This window comes from Bos indicus, chromosome 27, assembly GCF_029378745.1.
Source record: "Bos indicus isolate NIAB-ARS_2022 breed Sahiwal x Tharparkar chromosome 27, NIAB-ARS_B.indTharparkar_mat_pri_1.0, whole genome shotgun sequence".
NCBI lineage: Eukaryota > Metazoa > Chordata > Mammalia > Artiodactyla > Bovidae > Bos > Bos indicus.
Genome location: NC_091786.1, coordinates 15,318,169 through 15,334,743, shown reverse-complemented (window position 1 = coordinate 15,334,743; position 16,575 = coordinate 15,318,169). Strand labels below are relative to the sequence as shown.

General features: G+C 41.1%; 1 pseudogene; it reads left to right on the top strand.

Moving 5' to 3' along the window:
• Positions 1–14,713: 14,713 nt before the first annotated feature.
• On the top strand, positions 14,714–16,117 carry LOC109553318 (voltage-dependent anion-selective channel protein 3-like; annotated as a pseudogene).
• Positions 16,118–16,575: the final 458 nt, after the last annotated feature.

Here is a 16,575-nt window from a genome sequence, read left to right as displayed (position 1 = left end):
CTAGTGGTTTTCCCCACTTTCTTCAATTTAAGTCTGAATTTGGCAATAAGGAGTTCATGATCTGAGCCACAGTCAGCTCCCGGTCTTGTTTTTGCTAACTGTATAGAGCTTTTCCATCTTTGGCTGCAAAGAATATAATCAATCTGATTTCGGTGTTGACCATCTGGTGATGTCCATGTGTAGAGTCTTCTCTTGTGTTGTTGGAAGAAGGTGTTTGCTATGACCAGTGCGTTCTCTTGGCAGAATGCTGTTAGCCTTTGCCCTGCTTCATTCTGTACTCCAAGGCCAAATTTGCCTGTTATTCCAGGAGTTTCTTGACTTCCTACTTTTGCATTCCAGTCCCCTAAAGGACATCTATTTTGGGAATTAGTTCTAGAAGGTCTTGTAGATCTTCATAGAACCGTTCAACTTCAGCTTCTTCAGCATTACTGGTCGGGGCATAGACTTGGATTACCGTGATATTGAATGGTTTGCCTTGAAAATGAACAGAGATCATTCTGTCGTTTTTGAGATTGCATCCAAGTACTGCATTTCAGACTCTTTTGTTCACTATGGTGGCTACTCCATTTCTTCTAAGGGATTCCTGCCCACAGTAGTAGATATAATGGTCATCTGAGTTAAATTCATCCATTCCAGTCCATCTTAGTTTGCTGATTCCTAGAATGTTGACGTTCACTCTTGCCATCTCCTGTTTGACCACTTCCATCTTGAGAGTCCCTTGGACTGCAAGGAGATCCAACCAGTCCATTCTGAAGGAGATCAGCTCTGGGATTTCTTTGGAGGGAATGATGCTGAAGCTGAGACTCCAGTACTTTGGCCATCTCATGCGAAGAGTTGACTCATTGGAAAAGACTCTGATGCTGGGAGGGACTGGGGTCAGGAGGAGAAGGGGATGACAGAGGATGAGATGGCTGGATGGCATTACTGACTCGATGGAGGTGAGTCTGAGTGAACTCCGGGAGTTGGTGATGGACAGGGAGGCCTGGCGTGCTGCGATTCATGGGGTCGCAAAGAGTCGGACACGACTGAGTGACTGAACTGAACTGAACTGAACTTGCCTTGATTCATGGACCTAACATTCCAGGTTCCTATGTAATATTGCTCTTTACAGCATCAAACCTTGCTTCTATCACCAGTCTCATCCACAACTGGGTGTTGTTTTTTCTTTGGCTCCATCCCTTCATTCTTTCTGGATTTACTTCTCCACTAATCTCCAGTGGCATATTGGGCACCTACCGACCTGGGGAGTTCCTCTTTCAGTGTCCTATCTTTTTGCCTTTTCATACTGTTCATGGGGTTCTCAAGGCAAGAATAGTGAAGTGGTTTGCCATTCCCTTCTCCAGTGGACCACATTTTGTCGGACCTTTCCACCATGACCAGCCCGTCTTGGGTGGCCCCACATGGCATGGCTTAGTTTCATTGAGTTAGACAAGGCTGTGGTCCTTGTGATCAGATTGGTTAGTTTTCTGTGATTGTGGTTTATCTATCTGCCCTCTGATGCCCTCTCTCAGCACCTACCGTCTTACTTGGGTTTCTCTTACCTTGGACATGGGGTAGCTCCTCTTGGCCACTCCTGCACCATCGCAGCTGTCACAGCCACCATTAAAGACCACTAAAATCCAGTAGCAAAGTTTACAATGACCATGATATTCATAAATATTTTCTCAATTGTATTTCTGGTTGTTTCTAATAGGTAATACACATGCATGATTTCAAAGTCAAAGCAGTGTAACAAGCTGACTTCATGAAGTGTCATTCCCAGTTACTCTGTCCCCCAAGCCCCATTTCCATGCTCTAGGTAGAGATTGGTTTGTCTAGGACAGTCCCAAGCTGTACCTATTATCTTGGTACAAGTGTTAATAGTGACCTCTTTCACTCTCAAAAATATCCCATCTAGGCAGAAAAAATAATTTGGTTATCCTAGCTGTTGTTAGTCACTTTCACTACTTCCTTCAAGCTTTTCTTAATACAAAATCAAACAAATAAGAAATATATGACTTATTTAACCATTCTGCTACTGATGGGCAGTTGGCTTATTTCCTGTTGTTTGCTATTACAATCCATGTGGTAAGGCCATATCATTTACATATGTGGAGTTGTGTCTACAGGAAAGTACTTCAAGGCAGGATTGCTGGGTTAAATGGCACATGAATTTGTAATTTTGACAGAAATTGCCAAATTCCCCTCCACTGGGGTTGTGACCATCTGTAATCCTAAAATAAGGTATGAGAAATCCTTTATAGCCTTGCTCTCAAAATCACAGATTATATGACTTGATCCAAAATTAGCAACTGTGACCTAGAGGGGAACACTGTTGGTTAATCCCTTCCCCAGAACCCGACTTGGCTCCCTGGACCTACCAAAGAAATAGTTCAGTTCAGTTCAGTCACTCAGTCGTATCTGACTCTTTGTGACCCCATGGACTGCAGCATGCCAGGCTTCCCTGTCCATCACCAACTCCCAGAGTTTACTCAAACTCATGTGCATTGAGTCAGTGATGGCATCCAACCATCTCATCCTCTGCCATCCCCTTCTCCTGCCTTCAATCTTTCCCAGCATCAGGGTCTTTTCCAATGAGTCAGTTCTTCACATCAGGTGCCCAAAGTATTGGAGTTTCAGCTTCAGCATCAGTTCTTCTAACGAATATTCAGGACTGATTTCCTTTAGGAATGACTGGTTTGATCTCCTTGCAGTCCAAGGGACTCTCAAGAGTCTTCTCTAACACCACAGTTCAAAAGCATCAATTCTTCAGTGCTCAGCCTTCTTTATAGTCCAACTCTCACATCCATATATGACTATTGGAAAAACCATAGCTTTGATTAGATGGACCTTTGTGGGCAAAGTAATATCTCTGCTTTTTAATATGTTTTCTAGTTTTGTCATAGCTTTTCCTCTAAGGAGCAAGCATCTTTTAATTTCATGGCTGCAGTCACCATCTGCAGTGATTTTGGAGCCCAAAATAAAGTCTGTCACGTTTCCACTGTTTCACCCATTTGACATGAAGCGATGGGACCGGATGCCATGATCTTAGTTTTCTGAATGTTGAGTTTTAAGCCAACTTTTTCACTCTCCTCTTTCACTTTCATCAAGAGGCTCTTTAGTTCTTCTTCACTTTCTGCCATAAGGGTAGTGTCATCTGCATATCTGAGGTTATTTATATTTCTCCTGCCAATCTTAATTCCAGCTCGTGCTTCAACCAGCCTGGCATTTCACATGATACACTCTGCATAGAAATTAAACAAGCAGAGTGACAATACACAGCCTTGACGTACTCCTTTCTTAATTTGGAATCAGTCTGTTGTTCCATGTCCAGTTCTAACTGTTGCTTCTTGACCTGCATACAGGTTTCTCAAGAGGCAGGTCAGGTGGTCTGGTATTCCCATCTCTTAAAGAATTTTCCACAGTTTTTTGTGATCCACACAGTCAAAGGCTTTGGTGTAGTAAATAAAGCAGAAGTAGATGTTTTTCTGGAACTCTCTTGCTTTTTTGGTGATCCAAAGAAATGCTAGGATATTAATATTTTGTTCCAATAAAGAAATGTAAGTTAAAAAAAATGTTTATTTTTTTTAGCCAATGAAAGCCGATCAAAGGCTTTCATCAATACTAGGAACTTTTGGTATTTTCCTATCTTTTATTCCTAATAATTGATTGTTTTTCTCTTAAATCTCCTAACAATATGATTCAAACTAGTGGTTTTTTTAGTCAGATGCATACTGATTTCTAAGAACTATGAAGATTTTTCTGTCAATACATAGGAATATGTTGAGGGTACAGTAATTCGGGGCATAGTACTTACATATCATCACAGTTTTCAAACCTTTGGGTCAATGCAGAAAGTTGAGTTAATTGCCCATATCCTACTGTTAGAGTGGCTTTGCTAGAATAAGGAAAATGAACCCAATTGGAAGCTGAAAATCAAGCTCATCAGTGAAGAGTTCCTCAAACTGTGGCCCTTGGGCCACCTACTTCTGAGTCATCTGGAGTGCTTATTCAAAGGGTAGATTCCTGGACTGGCTTTCTCTACTGAGTTTCTCTATAACAGGCTTCTCACATCATTGTTCTAATCATTTACACTATTGTGCATAATTATCAACCAAAAGCCATGTACAGGACACCAGATCAGTGCTCTGTAGAAATCTCCTATCTCCCTTCACCCTGATTTTTATCTTATTTATTTTGGCTGTACCACCCAGCTTGCAGGATCTTATTCCCTGACTAGGGATCAAACCTGTGGCCCCTGCAGTGGAAACATTGTATTTTAACCACTGGGTTGCCAGGGATTTTCCACACCCTGATTTTTAGAGAAATTTTGACTTTTGTTTTTTCCATTGTCTCATGATTTTTAAAAAGTATTTTGTTATGGAAAAATTTCAAATATAGGTGAAAGGTTAGTACACTGACCTTCATGTATCCGTGATCATTTTTAGTAATTATCAACTCATAGCAGATTTTGTTTCATCTCTGTCCCTACCAATGGCCCCCCATCTCTAGAAGTCTTTATTGTTATTCAGTCGCTCAGTTGTGTCCGACTCTTTATGACCCCATGGACTGCAGCATTCGAGGCTTTCCTGTCCTCCATCATCCCGGAGCTTGCTCAAATTCATGTCTATTGAGTCAGTGATGCCATCCAACCATCTCATCCTCTGTTATCCCCTTCTCCTCCTGCCTTCAATCTTTCCCAGAATCAGGTCTTTCCCAATGAGTTGACTCATTGCATCAGACAGCAAAGTATTGGAGCTCCAGCATCGGTCCTTCCGATGAATATTCAGGGTTTCCTTTAGGATTGACTGGTTGGATCTCCTTGCAATTCAAGGGACTCTGAAGAGTCTTCTCCAACACCACAGTTCAAAAACATCAATTCTTCAGCGCTCAGCCTTCTTTATGGTCCAACTTTCACATCTGTACAGGACTACTGGAAAAACCATAGCTTTGACTAGACGGACCTTTGTTGGCAAAGTAATACCTCTGCTTTTTAACATGTTGTCTAGGTTTGTCATAGCTTTTCTTCCAAGGAGCAAGCGTCTTTTAATTTCATGGCTGCAGTCACCATCTGTGGTGATTTTGGAGCCCAAGAAAATAATATCTGTTACTATTTCCATTGTTTCCCCATTCACTTGCCAGGAAGTGGTGGGACCAGATGCCATGATCTTAGGTTTTTGAATGTTGAGTTTTAAGCCAGCTTTTTCACTCTCCTCTTTCACCTTCATTAAGAGGTTCTTTAGTTCCTCTATGCTTTCTGCCAGAAGGGTGGTGTCATCTGCATATCTTAGGTTATTGATATTTCTCCCAGCATATTTCATCTATGAATATATTTTTGTACATAACGAGAGCTCCTCCTGCTCCCATAGAGGAGCAGCCGATAGGAGTGGGGGCTGGAGAGGCCCCAGGTTGGGGGAGGAAGTGCACTGAAGGGAGGATGATGGAGCAGGGTGTCTGGTGGATCTCCTCTAGGCGGGCTGTTACCCTGCTGTAAGGAGTCTATCTGAGGTACATTCTGAGGTCCCCAGGCTCTAAAAGGAAGTCCTGTCCTGTCTCCTGAAGGGGCTGTTCCTGCTGGGCTGATAGGGGTCAGACATGAGGGCACTCACTGAGGCCACGCACTGGGCTGGGGAGAAGCCATCCTGAGGTAGACTCCACTGAGCACTGGTGGCTAAGTGCATTTTTGCTATAAGCGAAGTGCTTTTGTTGCAGCTTGAATATTATGCCATACCTCTCCCACACTTCAATAGGTTTGGTTTCTGTATTTCATCAGCATTTTGTCTTCACTCCATTGCCTTGTATTCACTTTTATGCAGTCCTTAATATCCTACCTGAATTGGAAGTGGATTTTTCTCCCCTTTTAAAGAAAAAGATGAAAGTGGAAAAGTTAAGTCACTCAGTAGTGTCCGACTCTTTGCGACCTCGTGGACTATAGCCCACCAGGCTCCTCCGTCCATGGGATTATCCAGGCAAGAATACTGGAGTGGGTTGCCATTTCCTTCTCCAGGGGATCTTCCTGACCCAGGATCGAACCCAGGTCTCCCACGTTGCAGGCAGAGGCTTTAACCTCTGAGCCACCAGGAAAGCTCTTGCCCTAGGCAATATAATAATCTCTGTTCCTTTAGAGAAGACCCAAGAACTTCATTGACTGTATGATAGAATGCCATTTTCTGCTTTCGGAGCCATGATCGACTCTAACTTGTAGTCCTCTAAAACCCCAAAGCCTTCATCCCACTGTGCTACTGACCGAGGCAGGGAAACCACAGCCTGCACCTCTCATGTCAGTAACACAAACGGCAAGAATGAACCACAAACCCAGACCACAGGTGCTGCAGAAGACGACCTTTTCATCAATCTCAGAGTTATACAATTTCCTATGAAATCCTGAGAGGGGACATGTGAAGACTAGGCTCTTGATTGACCTTTGTCCCCCAAAGCAAAGAGCTTCTTGCTGTTGGAACTGCTTTTCACATCCTGCTTTCTACAGGGTTGTTTTTTCAATCCAACTCATTCCCAACAGCAAAAACCTTTCATCATTAGATAAAGTCTGTTTAAATGAGAGATATTTCTTCATCCTTAAGACACCATTCTGCAATCTTGTGAAAGGCCATGATTTTGACGCAAGATGAACACTTGGGACACAGTCTCCGGTTTCTCAGCCAAGTCGGCACTTCGCTATGTAAGCACTTTACTGCTCAGGGCACTTAGTAGAACCTTGGAAGCCTGTTGGGCAAAACCAGCTGCTGTACAAGGCATCCTGGAACAAAGAAAAGGCACTTTATTCTGTTTTCTTTCTTGCATCTTTAACAGCTTGGTAAATAGCACCTTAATAAAAGTCTGAAAAATGTAAGCAAAAAATGTAAAAATAGAACAGTTAGCTACCTTTTCACCCATATAATTGACAAATATTTCAAAAAATCATAATGCCCTAAGTCAGCAATAGTGTGGAAAAGGAGGTCACTGGTAATGGGAATTTAAGCTGGAATAACCCTTCTGAAGAGTCATTTGGCAATATCTATCAAAACCCCTTTCAGACACATGTCCTTTAAACTACTAATCTCCTTCCCAAGAAAATAATCAAACTGAGTTTGAAACTGTCTGCAACAGATGTTTATGATTGGAGAAAATTTATTGTCTAAGAACGAGGATTGGGTTGAATTGTTATAAATTTGTAAAATGGAAATCTCTGAATGTCTAAAAAATTGAGGTATAGCTGTATTTTTTGGCATGGAAATATTCCACAGTACATTTTTTCTTTTGCATATATTTCTGGTCTGTTTTATCCCCTCTCTTTGCAATGGTGGCTGCTACCATCAGCAATGTGTGTGCGTCTGTCTGTCTGTGTTAGTTGCTCAGTTGTGTCCGACTCTTTGCGACCCCGTGGACTGTATCTCGCCAGGTTCCTCTGTCCATGGGATTCTCCAGGCAAGAGTACTGGATTGGGTAGCCACTCCCTTCTCCAGAGGATCTTCCCAACCCTGGGATTGAATCTGGGTCTCCTGCATTGCAGGCAGATTCTTTTCAGTCTGAACCACCAGAGAAGCCCACCATCAGCAATAACTAACATAAATAAACAATCAAGTACTCTTCCATTGAAATCTAAATAGACATTAGAATTCTGGAAGGATGTGAGTATTGTTACAGTTTCATTAAAATAGTATAAGGAAACCTACTGGTTCCTTTAATGAAATCAAGCTCAGAGGTCATCCAAGAGGCCAGGCCTTCTTTTGGGAGAAAGTAACTAAATAGTGTAGTCACAACTCTTCTCAGATAATCACCTTCCATCATCATCCTTGGAGGAGACCATAGATGGAATATTTTCTTATCCCATAATTTTCTCAAAAAGATCTTGATGGAAAAATAAAATTAGTGCAGCTGGAAAATTAGAAATAAAGAGACAAAATGCTAATTTAATATTGAGATAGGTAAAAATGAAGAGGGCTTTCATTATTTAAAGGCCTTTAAATCTAAAAGGTATGTTTCTAGACATTGATTTCAAAGGGACCAAAATGGAGAGCAACCATCAAGGTGGGTGGAGAAAAATGGTTAACAACGGTTAGAAATTTGGTCTGAATTCTCCCCAAACAATGCAAAGTTTATTTATAAATTTACAGATTTATTCATTAAACATTTATCAAGTGTCTATTGTGTGGAAGCTCAGATATACAAAGATGAGCAGGCTGTCTCTTCTCCTCAAATAGCTCCCAGTCAGGCTGCCCTGGATTTGCTAGGGAATTAGATTATGTTCTAGTTCTGTTCTATACAGGCGAGCCCCCTTCTGCATAACCATCCGTGACCCATGCCATTCATATTTTCACATTGTTAAATAACTAACTGGTTGTTTCAGAGTCACACATATCTCCATACTTTGAGGTGTCCTGGGGCTCAGTCTTGGTCCCTCTTCTTTGTATATATTCTTTCCCTAGGTGATCTCATCTAGTCTCATGGCTTTAAGTGGGTAAAAATCCGCCTGCAATGCAGGAGACACAGGAGATGCAGGTTTGATCCTTGGGTCAGGAAGATCCCCTGGAGGAGGAAATGACAACTGACTCCAGTATCCATGCCTGGGAAATCCCATGGACAGAGGAGCTCAGTGGGCTACCGTCCATGGGGTCACAAAGAATCCGACACGACTGAGCGTGAACACAGATGGATATGGTGACTTCAAATTGTCTCTTCAGCCCCTGCCTTTCCTGAGTTCCACAGTCAGATTTGCAGTAGCCTATATGACATCGCCCTTGGACATCTAACACACATCTCAGATCTCTCTGGGGACAGTGGCTCAGATCCTGTGCTCCCATTGACGAGTCCAGCTGTAAGCACGTGATAAACTCTGCTGATGCTTCTGCTCCTCACAAGAGGAGAAAGGATGAGGGACCCATCTCTCTCTATTGTTCACTTGCTTCTTTCCTCAGTTACTTCTGCTCCTTGATCCCTTGACTCTGAGTTTGGAATTCTGCCAGGAGCTCTCCTGACCCCAAAGCTACCTTCTATTTGTGTTCTGGATTAGGGTTTCCTCAGTTAATATGATCCCATCTGCTTTTTATCATTCATGAATTTCTCAAAGTTTTAAACTCTCTGGTCGTGGTTATTTTATGTGTCTTTTTAATTCATTCTTTTAAGGTGTTTTTTCTGGGTGATTCGCACTAGAGTAGAAATGTACACTCAGTTTTCCATTTCAATCTAATCAGTATCTGTTCTCTCTTTCTTGTGGATTCAGTGTTGTACTGAAGATAAGTCAATTACATGTAATTATATTTTACATTATTGTCCTGTGCTCCAGGACTAAAATAACTTCAGGGGCTATGGAGGTGTGTGTGGCACCAAACACTAAGTGATACTCAGATGTTTGCTGATGACATGGAAAGCAATCAGGTGGATATCATTTGCTTCAGCTATGAATTCTCACTTCCTTCTCTGTCTCTCTATTGTAACCAGTGGTCTTATGTTTCATACATTTGCCTCTCCTTGAGACAAAAAATATGCATGTGCTTTATAGAAGCTTTGGCTTCTCAACACTGCCACCCCAGGGGGAAGATTTTTGTTTTTGCAATTACAGTATATAAAAGTTTCCCAGATTATTCCTTTATAAATATGTGATATTCTACTATAATTATAATTTTTTAAGCCTTGAAACAAAGTAAAATTGAGTTTAAGCTGAGAGCTTGTGTTTGAAGACAGTACTATATGATTTAATTCTCAAGTTGTTCTGTTATCTTCAGAGTATGGGAAGAAAGAAAAATTATGTTAATATCCTCTGATCTTAAAATGTAATATCCTCTACCTCGGTAGTTAGGCAAGAAGGTTGTGACTGTTAATTTCATATGTCAGCTTGACTGGGCCATGATGCCCAGATATTTGGCAGACATTAGTCTGGATGTTTCTGTGAAGATGTTTTTTGATGAGATTTACATCTAAATTGGTGGACTTTGTGTAAAGCAGACAGCTCTCCATAAAGTGGGTGGGTCTTATCCAACCAGTTGAAGGTCTTAATAGAACAAATACTAATCTCCCTCAAGTAGGAAGGAATTCTGCTAGCAGATGGATGGCCTTTCGACTTGAACTGCAGTATCAGCTCTTCCTGCATCTCCAAGTTGCTGACCTATCCTGCAGATTTTGGACTTGCCAGTCTCCATAATCAGTTAACTGATTCCTTAAAGTAAATCTCTTTATACATATATACATGTATATGTATATATATTTTTATATATTTATACATGTAAATCATTTTATATGTGTGTACACACACACACACATTTTGAACCCCCTAAATTGACTTGAAGCCCTTGTATATCCTTTCACGAGGGGCAGATGGTACAGAAATCAGAGTGAACACTACGTATATTCATGTATCTAAATTCCTTCTCCAGAGACCTTTTGGGATCCACTTGCTTATTACTGCCTTTATATACCCTTCTGGACTATGAACTCTATTTGTCTACTAATAACCATGATGGCAACCTTGCTTCTAATCCGCTGAGCATTTTCTGGATGTTGGATTCAGCTCAGTTACCAGAATCACTATACATACCTTCATTCCTTCATTCTTACCTAGAATTTGCACTAATTCTATCTCCCAGTCTTCTTGGACTTCCTAGTCACTGGATTATGCCTTTGGGTTCAGATAAATAACATTTGCTCATCTCATCATCAACCAGACTCTGGGTCCCAGCCAGGCTAGGTGTTCCACCCTGCTTCCCAGATAGTAACCATACTGAGCACCACAGACCTTAGACTTTCATTTCCTGATTGTCATGACAACCTTACAAATTTATATTTGTGTGTCCTTTGTTATAATTTCTAATTTAGTTCATGTATTTTAATATTAGAGTCTATGATATAAAGTTCACCTTGATAAGAAGGTCAAATTTTACCAATAGGAAAAGAAAACCATTTTTCAAAAATTCAATGCTAGGTATATCATCACAAACTAATGTTAAACTTGGAAAATTGAGACCTGAGAATTCCTATTAAAAAACTAATCGAGCAGTTCTAAGCCCTTTAACAATATAGAACTAGATGTACAGATTCTACTTGAATCAGTCCAGTCAAGGGGGTACAAATCACAGCAGTTATTTTAACAGACAAGTTAATATAAAGCATTATTAACTAGGTAACTATAGTAGCTTCCTATTGCAACTGTAACAAATTACCACAAATTGAGTGGCTTAGGACAACAGATTTATTACCTTATAGTTTTGGAGGTCAGAAGTCCAAAATCAGTTTCACTGGACTAAAATCACGGTGTCAGCAGAATTGTTTCTTCTGGAGGCTCCAGGGGACAATGTGTTTCTTTGTCTTTTCCAGCTTTGAGAGATCACCTGCATTTCTTGTCTCACTGGCCTCACATCACTCCAACCTCTGCTTCCTTTCTCACGACTCCTTCTCTGACTCTGACCTCCCTGCCTCTTTCTCGGATCAACCCTTGTGCTTACATTACAGATGATAGTCCAGGATAATCTTCCCATCTCAAGGTCCTTAAGTTAACTACAAAGTTCCTTTTGTTGTGTAAGGTAACATATTCACAGGTGTTGGGGACTAGGATGCGAATATCTTTGGAGGATCATTATTCTACCCATCAAAGTAACCAACAAGGCAAAAATAGAAGAATAAGGTTTCGCACTTCCTAGACTGAATCAGCAAGTGCAGGAAGCAGCAATTCCCCTAGGGCTCCAGTGAAGGGATGATTTTGGAATGTTTAAAACTTAGATGCTTAGAAAAGGGGCCCACAGAGCAGACGTCTGGGCTCTGAGGCCAGATACCTGGTGCCTAGTATTGGTGTGCCTGAAGGGGACCATGAGGCAGGTTCTTGAAATGTTAGGACAGCTGCAAACTGTTGCATCCAAACAAAACACAGCTGCAGTGGAGAAGCCAGGCTTCTGATGCAGATCAGAACTGGAAGCAAACAGGAAGCCCACCGGAAGCCCCCAGAAGGAGTAGATCCTTTTCCTTCTTCCCTCCCACCTGGCTTCCTCTAGGGCTCCTTACTGGCATCAAGAGGGAGCCAGCTGGGAAAAGAAAAATGTGTATGGAGTCCCAGCCCCACTGTTACAAGACCAAATACAGAAAGTAAGCTGGAACTCGAGAGACAATAGCTTTACAACTGGCAGAGGACTCCACTTGATGAAAAGCAAAGAGCATAAATCGAACAACTGTTTATGTTACTTATCCTGGAATCATGACTTTCCTCCTCAGTTCGTTTTTTTTTTTTTTTTTTTTGATATGTTACAGCTTCAGACGACCTTGAGACATATGTAAGGAAACTAGTGTTTTTAGATATACTTGAGATAATGCACTGCAGATGGTGACTGCAGCCATGAAATTAAAAGACGCTTACTCCTTGGAAGAAAAGTTACAACCAACCTAGATAGCATATTGAAAAGCAGAGACATTACTTTGCCAACAAAAGTCCGTCTAGTCAAGGCTATGGTTTTTCCAGTAGTCATATATGGATGTGAGAGTTGGGCTGTGAAGAAAGCTGAGCACCAAAGAATTGATGCTTTTGAACTGTGGTGTTGGAGAAGACTCCTGAGAGTCCCTTGGACTGCAAGGAGATCCATCCAACCAGTCCATTCTGAAGGAGATCAGTCCTGGGTGTTCTTTGGAGGGAATGATGCTAAAGCTGAAGCTCCAGTACTTTGGCCACCTCATGCGAAGAGTTGACTCATTGGAAAAGACTCTGATGCTGGGAGGGATTGGGGGCAGGAGGAAAAGGGGATGACAGAGGATGAGATGGCTGGATGGCATCACTGACTCGATGGACGTGAGTCTGAGTGAACTCTGGGAGTTGGTGAGGGACGGAGGCCTGGCGTGCTGTGATTCATGGGGTCGCAGAGTCGGACACGACTGAGCAACTGAACTGAACTGAACTGAGATAACGCAAAGATTTCCAAACTTTTTAGAAAGAGTACACTCTTGTATTGTTTGGTTTTACAGCACCCCATCAGATATCCATTAATCTCTTCTGGTATATATTTAGTTTTTAATTAAACAAATTACAACTGATAATTCATTTGTTTGGGGATTTCATACCTTTCTTCAAGCCAACTCAAGATAGCTCAAAACAAGGAGAGGGTTTCTGGATCAAACCACTGGATGATTTCATCAAACTATATCATCATAATTCATGAAAAGAAACCCATAAAGGAGACACTGAGTCAGAAAGTGAGATTAAGAGAAATATATCCTATTTTGAGAGCGAAGTCTATGCATTTTCACTTACCTTTTGGCTTCGTATTTTAATGGCTTGTAAGAACATTGAAGGGCCTCTTGATGAAAGTGAAAGAGGAGAGTGAAAAAGTTGGCTTAAAACTCAACATTCAGAAAACTAGGATCATGGCATCCGGTCCCATCACTTCATGGCAAATAGATGGGAAACAATGGAAACAGTGACAGACTTTATTTTCTTGGGCTCCAAAATCAGTGCAGATGGTGATTGCAGCCATGAAATTAAAAGATGCTTGCTCCTTGGAAGAAAAGCTATGACCAACCTAGACAGCATATTAAAAAGCAGAGACATTACTTTGCCAACAAAGCTCTGTCTAGTCAAAGCTATAGTTTTTCCAGTAGTTATGTATGGATGTGAGAGGACTATAAAGAAAGCTGAGCGCTGAACAATTGATGCTTTTGAACTGTGGTGTTGGAGATGACTCTTGAGAATCCCTTGGACTGCAAGGAGATCCAACCAGTCCATCCTAAAGGAAATCAACCCTGAATATTCATTGGAAGGACTGATGCTGAAACTGAAACTCCAAAACTTTGGACACCTGATGTGAAGAACTGACTCATTGGAAAAGACCCTAAGGCTGGGAAAGATTGAAGGCAGGAGGAGAAGGGTACGACAGAGGATGAGATGGTTGGATGGCATCACTGACTCGATGGACATGAGTTTGAGTAAGGTCTGGGAGTTGATGACAGACAGGGAAGCTTGGTGTGCTGCAGTCCACGGGATCACAAAGAGTCAGACATGATTGAGTGAACTGATGAACACAGCCTTTCTAGACCTGGTTTTCAGTTTTCATATACCAGATTTGTGTTCTACAGCACTATGTACTTAAAAATTTTGCATACATTTAGTAACTTAGCCTTAAAATGTATGAGGCAAAAATTAACCTAATTGCTGGGAGAAATAGATAAGTCTACAGCTATAGTGTGAAATTTTAACATACCTTTCTCATTAAGGAGAAGAAAAATATAGATTTGAACCTGAAATTAACAAATTTGACCTAACTGATATGCAAAGGATATTTCCTCTAACACTGCAAATTTAATTTTTTGAAGTATACTTGAAATCTTTATAAAAAATTACCAGATGTTGGGTTTTAATAAAAAATCTCAACCCATATCAAAGGACTGAAATTACATAAAGTTTCCTGTCTGGCAGAAGTGGAATTGTATTAGAAATAAATGCTAAAAAAGAGCATTTGAAGATCCCTCCATGTATAAAAATTAAGAATTATCCTTTAAATAACATTTTCCATCTTGTTTTCTGAGGCCAGTGTTATATTGATACCAAAACCTGTCGAGAACATTATAAGATAAGAAAATTACAGGGAATACAACATAATGTTGTATAAAATTGTAAAAAAAAAAAATTAAATCAACTATTAGCAAAACAAATTCAGTAATGTCTAGTGAATGCAATATGACTATATTGGACTATTTCAAGAATGCAAGAATGGTTTAACATTGAGGATGCCCCTGCAGAATGGAGACAGGCCCTCTGGTTGGAAGTATGTATAACACACTGATTTACTGTGACCCAGGAAAAGCTGCCAAGGATGCATGTCTTCATCAGAGGATATGGGTTTGGTATAGTTGAATATATATGAGAGACAAGTTTTGTAATGGAGGGGACTTTTCTCCTTCTGGTCATGCTCACACTGATGCAGGAAAAGCATCAGAAAAGCTAGAAACCAAATATAAGATCAGCAACTATGGGCTTGTGTATGTGCGTATGCTCAGTCGCGTCAGACTCTTTGCCATCTCATGTACTATAGCCCACCATGCTCCTTTGTCTGTGGGATTCTCCCAGGAAGAATTCTGGAGTGGGGCTTCCCTAGTGGCTCAGTGCTAAAGAATCCACCTGCCAATGCAGGAGACATGGATTCAATCCCTGATCTGGGAAGATCCCACATGTTGAGGAGCAACTGTGCTCTAGAACCCAGGAGCCACAGGTATTGAGCCCACGTGCTGCAGCTACTGAAATCCAAGCACGCTAGAGCTCATACTCTGCAACAAGAGAAACCACCACAGTAAGAAACCCACACACCCCATGACTAGAGAAAAAACCCACATAGCAGTGAGGACCCAGACAGCCCAGATAAATAAATAAATAAAATTATGTTTAAAATATTTGTTAAGAATACTGGAGTGGGTTTCCTTCACCAGGGGATCTTCCCGGCCCAGGGGTTGAACCTCATCTCCTGCATCTCCTGCATTGGCAGGCGCCATTCTTTACCACTGAGCCACCTGGAAAGCCTACCTATGGGCTTACTTACACTCTAAAATGAAAAATTTCTCAGGACAGAGACTTCTTTATAGAATAAGTTGGCTGAAGGGTTGAAACTGACTCTTGATACTATATTGATATTGAACACAGGAAAGAAGAGTGAGAATTTGAAGGTCTCCTATAAGTGGGATTGTTCTAGTTTTGGCAGTAATGTTGATACAGATTTTTCTGAACCGTTTGTAACTTGGCTGTGTTAGTCTTTGAGGGCCGGCTTACTGACCATTAGATAAATTTCAACACAGTTTTGTCCAAACTGTTGCAGAATAATTTTGCCCTGGATTACAGGCTTCCAGCTCCACACTTACATGAACCATGGTGTTGAATTTGGAGATTCTATCCCCCAGAAGGTTAGAGGAAGATTGAAATTTCACCAAACGTCAATTGGATGACTGGTAGTTAACAATACCCGTTTGACTGATAAATACAAAGTGATAAATACACTTTATCATCACTGATATATACAAAGTGACTTATAGAAGTTTTTTTATCTGCTAAAGTAAGTTTGGCCAGGCTGATTGGACTGGGTCATACTCAGACACTTTGCCCAGGGGTCAAATTGACCTGATCTACTTGAATTGATGGGAGGAACTTCAATGTAGGAAGTCACAAGTTTGGGGTGGGATTTGAATGAAGAAGCTTAATGCGGTTTTGAGCAATGTACCAGCTTTGTCCCTGGGAGTTAAGAGAAATGAACCCCACTGTGTCTTGGCCTTAAAATTCTTCTATGAGCTTTGAAAAGTGTAAACTCTGTATTCTTCCAAAGAATTGTAATCTTGCCCATACCAAAGTGTAGAGATTGTAAGTCCATCCTAAGGGAGGTGCTTGAAGGCGTACCTGGCAGCTGTCACATTGGTGCCACTGTGTTCTGAAGTGTTATTTTAGGTGTGTTCCTCGGCATCAGTGTAGTGTCAGTGGCCCTCCAGCTTGTACATCACATGCTGCGGGTCTCACACTTCTTCGTGACTTTTTAACACATCGGTCTCTGTGCCGTAGTCGAATCTTTGGTTTTGCATCAGAGGAAAATAAGTAAATCCACCACATTTGCAACCAAAAAATAGAAAGAATGGTTTAACGCCTGGAAAAAT